At 42.0% G+C, this 13110-nt stretch overlaps 1 protein-coding gene, 1 long non-coding RNA gene and 1 pseudogene across 4 annotated transcripts in view; 2 read left to right on the top strand and 1 right to left on the bottom strand.

The window, feature by feature from the left end:
* The window catches only part of CUNH21orf62 (chromosome unknown C21orf62 homolog), a 16992-nt gene extending 10286 nt beyond the window's left edge, over positions 1-6706 (bottom strand). The window contains exon 1 of the mRNA XM_011373839.2: positions 6304-6706. The gene's annotated coding sequence lies outside the window, so the exon portion shown is untranslated. The remainder of the gene's footprint in view (positions 1-6303) is intronic.
* A 443-nt stretch (positions 6707-7149) lies between these two features.
* On the top strand, positions 7150-11250 carry LOC111728853. Of its 3 annotated transcripts, none has more exons than XR_002775974.1 (4): positions 7150-8564; positions 8897-8957; positions 9271-9737; positions 11009-11250. It is a non-coding gene; the product is annotated as an uncharacterized LOC111728853 (long non-coding RNA). The 3 variants fall into 3 exon arrangements; XR_002775976.1 differs by having other exon boundaries at positions 8897-9048; XR_002775975.1 differs by lacking the exon at positions 11009-11250 and having other exon boundaries at positions 9271-9369; positions 9632-9659.
* A 1661-nt stretch (positions 11251-12911) lies between these two features.
* LOC111728863 lies at positions 12912-13030 on the top strand (annotated as a pseudogene).
* The last annotated feature ends 80 nt before the right edge of the window (positions 13031-13110 follow it).

Here is a 13110-nt window from a genome sequence, read left to right as displayed (position 1 = left end):
GGCACCTCAACTTTAGCCCCATCACACTGATTTTGGACTTCTGACCTCCAGAAATGTAAAAGAATAAATCCGTGTTGTTTAAGCCACTTAGCTTATGGAAATTTGTTACAGTAGTAATAGGAAATGGATACAGAGACTATGATGAAACTAAACCACCCCACATCGAACCACCCTTTGGACCAGACACACTAGCCCTCTTTATTCACAGCCCTGTGGTATCGGCTAATTTTTTTCATGTGTCTTATTACTCTTGCTAGACTGGATCATAAGCTCTTGGGGCAACTTTGTCCTAAGCTCCTTTATTATTCTTCTGAAGTACCAAGCTCAAAGCTGTCATAAAGCTGTCAGTCACCCTATATTAGACCCAGCCCAGCCTAAACAGATGCATCTGGATATGTCAAAGAAGTTCAAGGAATGACCGTATCCAGGTGCTTATCTGCATACATGGAATGATCAAAGAAAAAGAAAGGTGAAGGTAATGTGTGAGTGCCTGGGGCAGGGATGAGTGGACGGACAGAAGGGCACTTGTCTCTTCTCAGTCCGAGCTAATTAATGCCTTGGGCTGAGTCTACTGAAGCTGCAGACAGAGGCTGTGTGGCCTTCTCTCAAGAACTCTGCAATGTGGGGCACAAGCAGCCCCTGCCCAGGTGACAAAGTGTGATGCTGAGCGGAAGATACGGTCATTTCCCCTACTTCTGCAGAGTGCAGCCTGGCTCTGGCACAGTGAGGGATGAGGGGCTGGCAGTGCCATTTGGCCCTTCCTGGAGGACAAACCCTGGACACTGCTCTCTGGGCAGTGCAGTCATGGGAGCTTCACAGCAGAGGCAAGGGACAGTCAATATCCAAAGGCAGCTGGGGACAGAAACAGGTAAAAGGACCTTTTGTTAGTACTCCTGGAGGCTCCAGGAAATAATTGGAGGGGACTCCATTGTGTAGACACAGTGGCAGGAAGGAAGCAAGGATCTTTATCAGGTCGTGGGAGCACAAACCGGCAAACCGGCATGGTGTTAATTTAACTGTATTTGTGCCCACTGGTTGGTGAAGTCAGGCTCCAAGTATCAACTTGTTTTCTGCTGTGCAGTTAATAATAGAGAGAATGCGCTCAGGCACTTCTAGACTAAGATGATTAAGAACCAACAGAAAGGCAGACATTTTGTGTTCTGTAAGCATTGATCTCAATGGGTGTTGATTTCACCCACTAATTTGCTTATTGGATGCTAGACCCCTTGCTGCTGGAATGCTGTGTAGTCAGGTTTCTGGTGTGGCAAGGTTCTTGTCTGTGGTTTTCCTGGTCCCTAGCGCAGCGCCTGACACACAGAGGCGCTCCGTAAATATTTACTTGATCCAAGTGGATCTGTACATTAGCTAAGTTGAAGATGCATTTTGTTGATCCTTTACGACCTCTTGTACCTTTTTTCTCCTAGACTTGTGGAGTATATCATGTTATCAAGTAAAATTCATCTTCTTCTTCAGCAGGATTTTCAGTGTGGCCTAGCCATTGCAGAGGAGGCATGAGATTTTGTGTATGGGTGAGAGAGTAGGAAATTTGAGCTCAATATCCTATGCCTTGCCTGTGGGTCTCCTTGAAAGCCATTGAACAACATCCAGCAAAAGTCCCATGCGGCATCCCCAAACTCCTGTGACTTTATCAACAAGCCCGGTCTAGGTTTGTGGTTTACTTGAAACTTTCCTGTGAATCTGACGGGAACATAGCTGAAAAACATACTCACTTAGAAAAACATACTCACTCAGGGACCCTGAGCCCCAAGTCCAGTGCCCGATCACTGTTTTTCCACCTCACTCCACACACCCTCCCAGGGCCTACGGGAAGCGTGAGCAGAATTAGTATGTATCGACCTCACAGATATCTGTGAGCATCAGAAGCCAGTGCCCAAATTGCTCTTGGTTGAGGGATATAATAGCCCCTTCTGCAGATTTCCCCGCAACCCAACATTTAAGCGTTCAGCCTTGTACAACCAGCTCAGGGAGCGCTTTGCTCAAATTACTGGGCCAGTATTATATGAGTGCGAGGTTGCCAAGGAAAATGAGTCAGAGTAATCCCTTTGCTAGGAGATGAGAAACACGAAAAGCTGGCAGACTTTTAGTATTTTAATTACTTGCTTCCAGAACAATAAAAAGGGATTCAGATCTTCCACTTAACAGTTGTACGTTATTGCAATCCCATATAGTACCTTGACTATTTATTCAGGACGTGAGCCTTTAGCTTTTCCCTTTCATCTGTATTCAACTATCCCAACGATTAGATTTGAGAAAAGTAAGAATTAAAGTTTCCTCTAGTGGTTTTAGTTATAAATATTGGAACCAAATAATTTAAACCTTATTGCTTTCTTGAAAGATTTTAAAATACCTCCTGGGAATGACTAAAGGTAGTGTGGGATCCTGAACCGCCCCTCCCCAAATATATATATATATATTTATTTATATATATATTTATATTAGATATAATATAATATATATATATATTAGATAAAGTAATTTGCTCAAATTACCGGGCCAGTATTATATGAGTGCGAGGTTGCCAAGGAAAATGAGTCAGAGTAATCCCTTTGCTAGGAGATGAGAAACACGAAAATTAGATATATATTATCTAATATATATATTAGATAAAGTCTAAGGAAATCTGAACAAAGTATGGACTTTAGTTAATAGTAATAATGTATCAATATTGGTTTATTAATTGTGACAAATGTACCATACTAATGTAAGAGGTTATTAATTGGGTATGGGGTATATAAGACATCTCTGTGCTGTCTTTATAATTTTTCTGTAAGTCTAAAATGATTCTAAAATAAGAGTTTATTTAAAAGAATGCCTCTTGATCTCATTGATGCCTCCCGGAAGATTATTTCTGTGACAACAGCAGAACTCTGGTGGATAATTTGGGCATCACAATTTGGGCTAAATGAGTACCCATAAAATGGTGTCTAGGCATGACTCCAAATGAATTCTTTAGACCTCCCAGCCACAGAGGAGATTCTGGCTTCCTTAGTGACCTCGGAGACCAGGCATTTCAGAGACGCAATGGAAAGTAATCCTTTCATGGGAAGTGTATCAAAATGAGGAAGGTAAGGCATTAGGGAATATTATGGGAACAAGTCTTGAGGGGTGAGAGAGAGAGAGAGAGAGAGAAAGAATGTGTGTGGTCTTCTGTTGTGTGTGTGATGCCTCCCTCATTGCTGCTTATGTTGCTCCCTGTGTCTGGAAGTGTTTTCTATTTCTCATCTTCTAAGAAATCACCTTATTCTCTTAAATGGTATTCAAATCCCATCTCTTTCACGAAACTTTAGTAGGCTAGAAGCATGGATGACAGATCTTGCCTGCCTCAAATCCATTTTGTTTTTTTAAATAGGGCCTCATCAGTCCACCATTAAAGAAATTAAAAACAAGCTTTCTTAAGTAAGTCTGTAATTGTACAAAGAACCCAGTGCCTATCTGTGTTAGATCTTTGAGCCACTCCAATCAGGCTGTTCTTCCCGTTACTTCATGGGAACCATTCTCATCAGGTTCCCACCCCTCAGTATGCTAAATCCAATGGTTAATTTCCTGGTCTCATTTCACTCGACTTCTCATCAGCATTTGACATGGTTGCCCACTCCCTCCTCCCCGAGCGAAGAACTTTCTGTTCTCCCAAGACACCACATCCTCCTGTTTCTCTTGCTAGCTCAATAGCTGCTCCTTCTCAGTTTTTTTGGCCGGTGCCTCCTTTTCTTCCCATTCATTGTTGCGTGTTCCTGGCTCGGTGCCTGGCTCTCTTCTCTCCACATACCCACTCCCTTGGTGATTGCATGCTAACCCATGGGTTTAAATATTACCTATATGCTGATGATTAACCAGCTCCCAAACTCTTCCCTGAACTTCATGCTCATATATCCAGCATCTCATCGACAGCTCTCCCGGAATGCCTAACAGGCACCTTGAACTTGTCAACCATACAATTCTTGATTCCCAAGAGTTCAGACTGCTAGGTAGAGACGTTATTGTATCAACATTTACTGTAATGACATTCACTGCCCCTCATCCCTGTGTTCCCAAGACTAAACTAGCTAACTATAGAAAATGGTCATCGATAAGGGGCAATGTACTTTTAAATAAGAAATGCGGGAGATACATGTGTGTTGAAAAACGACTTGCAATACTCGCTAGATTGCGGTGGTCTGCATATGTGGGAGATATTGCACGTTTGATTCCAGACCACCGCATAAAGCAAGCCGGTGGTGGAGGGCCTTACCTTCGATTTGTAAAAAACGCAACATCTGTTTCAAGGTTTCCAAAAAAACGGGCAACATCTGTGAAGTGCAATAAAGCGAGGCACAGTAAAACAAGATATGCCTCTGTGCACTGTTTTTTATTAATAACAACATTCAATGAGTGCTTCTTCTGTGCCAGGGACTGTTCAAAGTACTTTACATGTTTCATGTCATTTAATCCTTACGATAATCCCAAAGGTAGACATTATGGTCCTATTTTCATATCAGAAAATGGAGATACGGAGAGGTTAAGTAACTTGCTCAAGGTCACAGAGCCAGTCCGAAATAACTAAGATTTGAATCCTAATAGCCAGATATACAGTAGAGAGTCATGGCGAAAATTACAGTGTTATTTCCCACCTCAGGGTCAGTTCCTACTCAGATGGCATTCCATGACTCACATTCTATTACTAGAATCTGTGGCCTTTAACCTAAAATGTGCATAGAAATCTCATGCTAGATGAATAGAAAACAAAAGGAATCAAGTGAGTTCTATTATACACAAACGTTTCAGAAGCACTTTAAAAAAAAAATGAATGTTTATAAACTAGATTTTAAAATAAGGGCATTAATTGAATGCCGCTTCTGCTAATTTAGGCATAAAATAGGGGACAAAAATGATCTCAAAGAGTGAGCCAATGGGAAGTCTTAACTGAAATATGTAGCTATTGCGCCACTTGACACAGTCCTTGTGAGGGTTAATTCACCAATGATTGCAAACCCCTCAAGCCTTTCCCCTGGTATATGCCCAGCTAATTAGACTGGGGTTCAGACCCCCAGCTCGGTACAGCTTCTCCTTCCTCCCACAGCCATGGAGCGATGTAGTCTGTCTGTTCTCCCCACTGAGGCAGGGACAAGAGCCACTAAACACTGGATTCTGAAAGCTGATGCTATTCCAGCTTAAAGCAATAAAAATATCGGCGTGGAAAAGAAAATTGGGAAATCCAGGTCAGCTGTTGAAAAGCACTCATTTCCATAAATACTTTATCGAAACAGTTATTTTCAGAGAAATGCCAAATTTCTGTCAAATAAATTTAAAGAGAGATATTTTTACTTTCAAACATATTGCATTATTTGGTCTAAATATAAAAACTTTCTCAAAGATCATTCTTTTCATTTAAAAAAATGTAACAAATGAGGTCTGATATTTTTAAGCAGTTTTTAAGGACAAGTTTTTATAAATATTATGCACAATTCTTTTCAACTATTTCTTTTTCTCAGTATACACCAACACACTTATTGCTAAAATACTGTTCGAAAACATGGTTATTAAACAATGAAATATATGCAGGACCATGTAAGGACTAGTGATTTTTACTAAAACATTGTCTTGCCTTTTACTAAAGTATCATGGTTTTTTTCACTTTTGAGTAAAAGGACCATTTTTTTTTTCAAAAGTTAACTAACCAAGTCAAATGTTAATTATCTAAAGGTAGTTTCTTCTTATCTACCCGTGTTTTCTAGTGAGTCCTGTATAGAAAAGCAGATAATATTTATTATCTAAATAATTAGATAAAATTAGGTAAAAACAGAGCAAAGGAACAATAGAAGCTAATGTTTTGAGAGTTCCTGGTTCTGTTTGTGATCACAATAAGGAAAAGAGATATGATACGCATCTCTTTTATTTAATTGTTATTTAGCATGGCAGGCCCACAGGAAAATTAGCCAGATTTTAAAAACAGAAACAAGAAGCTGAGATTGCATGGAGATATCTGTTATATAACATTAGCCGAAGCGAGTTTATCTATTTAGGGACTTGTGAGAAGATCATTTCGCTCTTTGCTTAATGCGCTGAAAACATTTCCTTTAAAGGCAGAATCTCAGTAAAGAGCAATTCACATGCCTGGAAGCCCAAAAGTGTTTGGGGCGAAGGCCACCGGTAAGAAATGCAGATACATAAGAAGGTGACCCCGACAGTGGCTCTTTGAACCGTCACAGACCCTTCCTGCCATGCAGCAGAAATTCTGAAGTTATTAAAAACTCTCTGTCAAGCCGAACATGCTTTTGAAAAAAGAAGAGCAGAGAAATTACTTACGTGTTGAAGTTTCAACGCCAGGCTCTCTTCTCTGCTCCGAAGAACTCGCTCGATCCTTCACTCTGGCTTGACAGCTGGTTTAATCTGCAGGGCAGGATGGAATGTGTGGTCTTGCACTTGCTGTTCTTTTCCGTTTTTCAGAGGGCCAGCGGCCCTGGTCATTTCCATGACAACCAGGAGGAAGCTGCCGGCCTACCAGTTTTCTTAGCCACACAGCAGGAGGGAACCTGCCCTGGCGACTGCTGGCCACGCTTTTGCGATTGTAAAGTAGAAAGTTTGCAGAAGGAACTAAGGAGACTGCTGGTGTATGCTGACCTTGAAGGGCTGACAGTAATGGAAGAAATTCTACTTTTGCAGGAAATTGAATGGATTAAGTGTAGAGCGTGGAGATGCCTTGATGCTTTTACTTTCATGATCTGTTCCATTCTTTTTGGCCTGATGAATTGTTACTTATGGCAAATGCCTGCACTAGTGTAAAAATTGTCCTAGTATGGTTATTCCAAAGAGAAAATGAACTCATTTCAACTCCAAAGATGGAGTCCTGTTCTCTCTCTCTCTCTTTTTTTTTAAGTTCATTTTTTTTTTAAATGTTAAAAGCCACAAAGCAAAGTAATATGTAAAAAATATTCTGTATACATTAACCGACGAGGGCTCATTAAATACGGGAGAAAGCAGATGAACCGTGGTGACAGAGGAAAGTCTCCCTAATTAGCAACACTAGGAAACTAGAGTAATTGCTTTGTAATTAACTGATGCAGATTATCCAGTATTTTAAAGAAGGGAGCAGCTCTTCTTTAGGGAAATTTATTCATCTAGTATTATTCATCTAGTGGACCCTTACCACATTCATGCTCTGTGTCAGGAGCTTTAAGGGACAAGAGAGATAAATAATGTCATGGTGCTTGTCTTCAAGGAAGTTATAATATGGAAGGGGTGATTATATAAATTAATTGTGGGCAATGTATGAATGGAAGTACAAAGCAAATCCATGGGAGTTTTAGAGAAGGTAGGACTACAGTTTGGCAAGGAGACTGGAGAAGTCTTTGCAGAGAGGTGGTTTGATCTGGGCCTTAAAGGATGGCTAGGATTGGAGTGGTCAGATGTAGGAGGAAAGGACAATAGTGCCTCGTGGAGAGATTCTTTGGCCAATGGGGGATGCGCTCTGATAGACAAACATTTCCTCCTTTCTCACCCCAGACAGTCCCGACTCACATGTCATCGGGCTTCTCAGGTGGTCCATGGGATCAAGTATCTCCAGCAATTAAAAAAATCGCTAGAGCAAAGGTCTGGCAACAGGAGAGTATCAGGCCTGTTCCGCTCATCGAAAGCCAGCGAATCACAGTCAGGAACAAGGGAAGTGAGTATAGAGAGACCATTTTTGGTGGACTTTGTTTCAGACTTTGATTCTGCTACCTTCTTGGACATTATTATTTAAACTCTATATTCGGCTTGCCTCAGTCTCCTTATTATAAAGTGGGGAGAGTAATACTTCATCGAAAGTTTATTATGAGAATTCAATGAGATGATATATGTGGACGGGACACTTGAAGATGGAAGAACGGGAGGCTGAACAACGAACTATACGCCAACTCTCCCAACTTTCCAGAACGACTGTGGCTAATACAAGGGTTTGGCGTAGTCAGCCTCTGTTCTGACACCTTTCTCTCTTGCCTGCCTCTGCTATTGAAATCAGAAAGCTAAAATACTCAATTCACGGAGTCCTCAACTACCGTTGCCTCTGGGGCTCCAGAAATGATTTAAGTCTTATTGGTCATTTATCCTTGATTTAAAACTGAGTCACATGGAGAGAGGACCGTGAGGCTTTGTTTGGGAATTGAGTTTGGTGAGGAGCCAGAGGTGAATTCTGGGCATGTATATCGCTGGCATGGGTCTCAGCGGAATTGACCTAGTCTGGGAGCTAACAGTGTAGACGTGGTTTTCTGACTGACTTGCTTCCTAGTTATGGCAGATGTGTCGTGACTCAGAGTTGATGCGTATGGCATTGGCTTCCTGTTGGAGAAGGTGGCCTTTTAATTCAGCCACTTTCTGATTGTGGAAGAGGCAGCAGCCCCCTTGATGGCTCAATTCTCTGGTGATTCTTCGAGTTCAGCTAGAGTCCATTCAGCCCTCCCAATGATTCAAGAACTATCTGTATGTCTTAAGAAACTCTGCTGTTTAAATGCGATGGAATGGCCGCCGTTGTCTGTACGTGAACATGAACCCTCAGTGACATACCAGTGACTAGGTCTGGCCAAGACAAGGTAAGTAGAAGTGAGCTGGTACTGTTCCTTATGCCTCTTACTGGTTGAACTTCGTTCTTGAATCATTGGGAGGGCTGAGCAGCTCCTATCACTAAGGAGGGCTGAGCAGGAACACGGAGGAGCCTGGTGCCTTGAGGACATCGCTGAATCCCTAGAGCAGCTCTGTACCGCCCAGTCTGCAAGATAGAGATAATATCACCTGCTCAGTCATTTCAATGACTAGGGTAAACTACACAAAGCATTGAGTGTAAAAACTGTGCACAGAAAAGGCATTCAATAATGAGAGCTATCACAATTATGACTATGTCACTTTCTCTGTTTATGACATCAAGGCCCCCAGGACCTCTTGCTGAGTGGGGCACTGTGACAAAAGCAAAGAAGTTGTGGATGGAGGTAAATTTCTCCCTGGGAACTTGAAGGCCAAGCAGCTGCTCATGAAATATGGCTGGATCTCTGTGTGTGGCATGTTAAACATTTACCACAGGTTTTATATTTTTCCCTCTTTCTAAAACCTTTATTTCTATGTGTTCTTTGTGTTAACTGGGTCACACAGTTTCAGTCGATTTAGGAAAAATGAATATTGGGAAGACTAATGAAACCGCATCTTAGACTGCCTGTTTTGTTCAGCTGCTGAGTTAAGGGTGGTAGACAAGTGTTTGTTCAAAACAAACTGATTTTGTTTTATTTCTTTCTTTGTAATCACAAGAGAAATGTGGGCTCTTGACAGCACATTCAAATAATATCCAGTCTAAGAGTGAAAATCTACACCTCCCTGGCCAGTGTTTCCTGAAGAAATTAGGCTGGCGTAAGTCTGCCTTGAGGCAAATCTTGCTTTGTCATTCAACTTTAGCAACTGCTTTGATTGTTAATTAATATACTGGCTCCCTAAACTCTTTCACTATGAAGTCTCAACTTCCGCTGTTTCCAACAGCCTTTCTCCATGTAGTATTATGTGAAGTCTCTACTACCACTAGCTTAATCACCTCCAAGTCATTACCAGTGTCTTCCATTAGCATTGATTCCATCCTGGGCAACTCCAGGAACCACCTCAAGTTCTTCCTTCTCAGCTCCTCCGGTGGCCAAGCCAACGTCCACGTTACTCAGTTCGCTGCAGTATAGAGACATTGATGTCCTCACCTCACGGCGCCGACTGTGCTCTAGGCCTCGCCGTCGGTATGTGTCTCCATCCCACCGTCAAGACGCCACTATTTCCTCTCTGTTCTTTCTCTCGTGCTCCTGCTCTGCTCTCGTCTCACGGAAGCTTCTATACTCAGGGCCTCAGTTTTACTTCATCTGTTCCATCCATTCTGGACCCCGTGATGTTCCGCCCTCGCAACCAGTGCTGTATGCTCCGCACCAGCCCATGCCTGGATCACTCCCCCAACTCCTAAGTCTGCTCTCTCAGCTCCCCCTCTGAGGGGGAAGGCTCCTGGAGCAAATGCAAAGGACCAAAACTTCATCGAACTTGTCTTCAAAGGGACCCGTGCCACTACCCCACCATTCTTTCCATCTGCTCCTGCCCAGTCAGTGGCTTTGATAACTCTTCTCTACTTGTGCCCAATCCTCATTCTTCTCACAGCATCCTCATTCTTGTAAGAGGGACTTGCACCTTGTTTCCCCAGGAGGAGCCAGAGACCTGAGTTTTTTTTTTTTTTATCATCTTCCTCATGTTGACGTACCTCGTCTCAAACAACAAGCATCTTGGATCAGGAACCTCTTATGCGCCACTTCAGCTTCTTTCAGCCACACTTGTTTTTTTATTCTAGTCACCCCTGTGGTGACCAGTTCTGCCATGGGGCCAACCAACCACGCACAGTGGCACCTGCCGGCTCCTTCTGTCTCCTCTGTTTCCACTGTGTCTTGGGACACAGCAGGTACCCCTCGGCATCCTCATAAGGGCAACTGGGAAGTGCTGGGTAATTAATGCCTCATGGAATATATATATGGAATATATATATATATTTTTAACCAATGCGGGATGCAAGGTGATGGATACGTTGATGAAAGAAATGTCCAAACGTAGAGAATTTTTTATGAGTTTATTTGAGCCAAACTGATGATATGTGCTGAGGAGCAAGATCTAAAATACTCCCGAGAGCAACGGTTTTGCAGCTTCTTGTATGCATGTGAGATTAAGGAGGGAACTAAGGAGGGTTACGTAGAGGTGGGAGGAAGCAGCATGGGGATAGGACTGCAAGGTAGTTAACAAGATTATGTGATCTCCTGAGGATGGTTATTTCAAAGATGTGTTAACCGAGATGCACAGAAACAATGGACAGGGCTTGCTCAAGGCAAAGATAAGCCTTTTACTAACAAGCTCTATGCCTGGGCTGTGACTCCCCACCATGACCTGCCCAGTTAGGAATTTTATGTTCGGATCACCTTGTGAGGTTCCTTTTCATAGAATCCCCCGACTCTGCTATTTTTTTTTTTTTTGTCCACAGGTAAGTGCTTCCTTCTTTCTCACACCAGACTGTTAGTCCTGAGACATGTGTCATATGGCTTCTCAGGTGGCCCATGGGACCAGGCTACTTAATGACGTACCTTGTGAAGCTTCCCACTGCTTCACTCTCGTTCACTCCTGGGGACCACGGTCCTCGGTAAAGTATGTGCAGATATATATTTTTCTAATGTTCTGCTCTCTGGGGAAATCAGGCTAAGACACATCTTTTATTCTTCTTTTCAAAGTCTAAAATAAATTCTTCTTCCTCTGAGCTAAAACCCAGCCCTTCTCATTTCCCGAGAGAGCTTTCTTCTGTAATGATATCCTCACCTCTTCCAGCAAGTAGAATCCTGATAGTTTTAAAAAACGTGTCCTGAGAGCTTAAAAATTCCCCATTGTTTTGAGTATCTCTTTTATATGTAATTACCTCTATAAAACGGAGAGAATGTCTGAAAAATCAAAGGGGTGTCTTCAGACCTTCAGATACTTTTGTAGAATCCTAACGTGATTTGTCACAATACATCACTTTAATGGCAGCGTTATCCATGAGTTAACCTGGAACTATGTTCCTACCACTTTAGGATCGTTACAGCAGGTACAGAGATTGGGAGAGAGGCACGATCCGATACAGATGTTGGGTAGCCGGCTAGGCTTGCTCTCCATGTAAGCGACTTACTCCTGTACACAGCAGACATAATTTCGAATGTGTGCCTTAGCAAATTTAAAAATTACTACCTGTCTTGGATCGTGGGGGTTATTGACAAATGTCAAGAGTCATGAATATTAATGCCACGAATGCCAGAGATCTGCTAATGTGCTGGCTGGAAAATTACTGCTTGGCTATCACCCATGGGAACATAGGCTATTGCCTGTGGGAACATAGGCTATCACCCATGGGAACATAACATTCTAACAATAAGCTTTCTGCTTCTGTACCCCCGCTTGCACAACCGACCTGTGGGTTGACAGGTGAATAAGAGAAAAATAGACCTTTGTGTTTAAGACAGAACAAGGAATGGGATTTAGGGCTTAAAAACCCTGTACCTCTACATTTCGGGGCTGCTTAATTTGGGGTCTGCATACCCCTGGCAGACCCACTGATTTCTGGTGGTCCGTGTGTCTTTTGGGGGCTGGCGGCTACAACACTATGTGAAATGGTTTATTATGTATGGCTGAATCTGTCCCCGGTAATTTTGAGACATTGACTGTTTTTCTGTCCTCCAAAGTAACATCGAAAAGTCTTCCCTCTTCTTTTTGCTAGCCCTTAGCAATACTCTGTGGGCTCATATTAAGCTCTTCTTAATCACTGAGGCCCCAAACACCAAAACATTTTTGATTCTTCCTTCTCCTTTAGTTCACACAGCAAACAAGTCACCAAATACTGCAAGTCTTGTTTTGAAGTTTCTCCTGCAGAACTAGTATGTCTCAAGGTAGAAGAATTAAATATTGTAAAAGTAATAACTTATCTCAAATTAATTTATAGAGCTAATGCAATAGCAATAAAAATCCCCATTGTATTTTTTAAAAGAGTCAATACAAGTATTCTTAAGTTCAGTTGAGATAATAAACAAAGACTATTTCAGAAATGAAGATATTGTGATATATTAGCCATATGCATTATTAAAACATTTAATCTTTAAGATAATGTGGCACTAACTTGGACATGGACAGATAGGTCAATGGAACAGTATAAACAGCCTAGAACCGTAGTTTATTAAATATAAAAATGTGATATATCAAAGAAGGCAATACTTATCAATACAGATAAATAAAGAGAATAAAGCTTACTCAGCAACGATTCTGGAGTCACTGGCTAGGAATTTGGAGAAAAATCTAAATTTATATTGTCACTACATTCTGAATAAAGTCCTGATGGGATTAACGAATTAAAAAAAATAAATTCGGTCTACGGCCATGCCGCCCTGAACAAGCTCAATCCCATCTGACCTCAGAAGCTAAGCAGGGCCGGGCCTGGTTAGTATTTGGATAGGAGATCATCTAGGAAGACCAGGTGCTGTAGGCATAAAAAATAAAAAATAGGGGACTGTAAGCTGACAAGGTCCTTGCAATCTGTGAGGTCAACCAAGGGTTGCCTCACCTAAA

Source organism: Pteropus vampyrus, unplaced genomic scaffold (assembly GCF_000151845.1).
Source record: "Pteropus vampyrus isolate Shadow unplaced genomic scaffold, Pvam_2.0 Scaffold233, whole genome shotgun sequence".
In the NCBI taxonomy this organism is placed as follows: Eukaryota; Metazoa; Chordata; class Mammalia; order Chiroptera; family Pteropodidae; genus Pteropus; species Pteropus vampyrus.
Note: the sequence above shows the minus strand (reverse complement) of the source record. Positions and strands in the feature narration are given on the sequence as shown.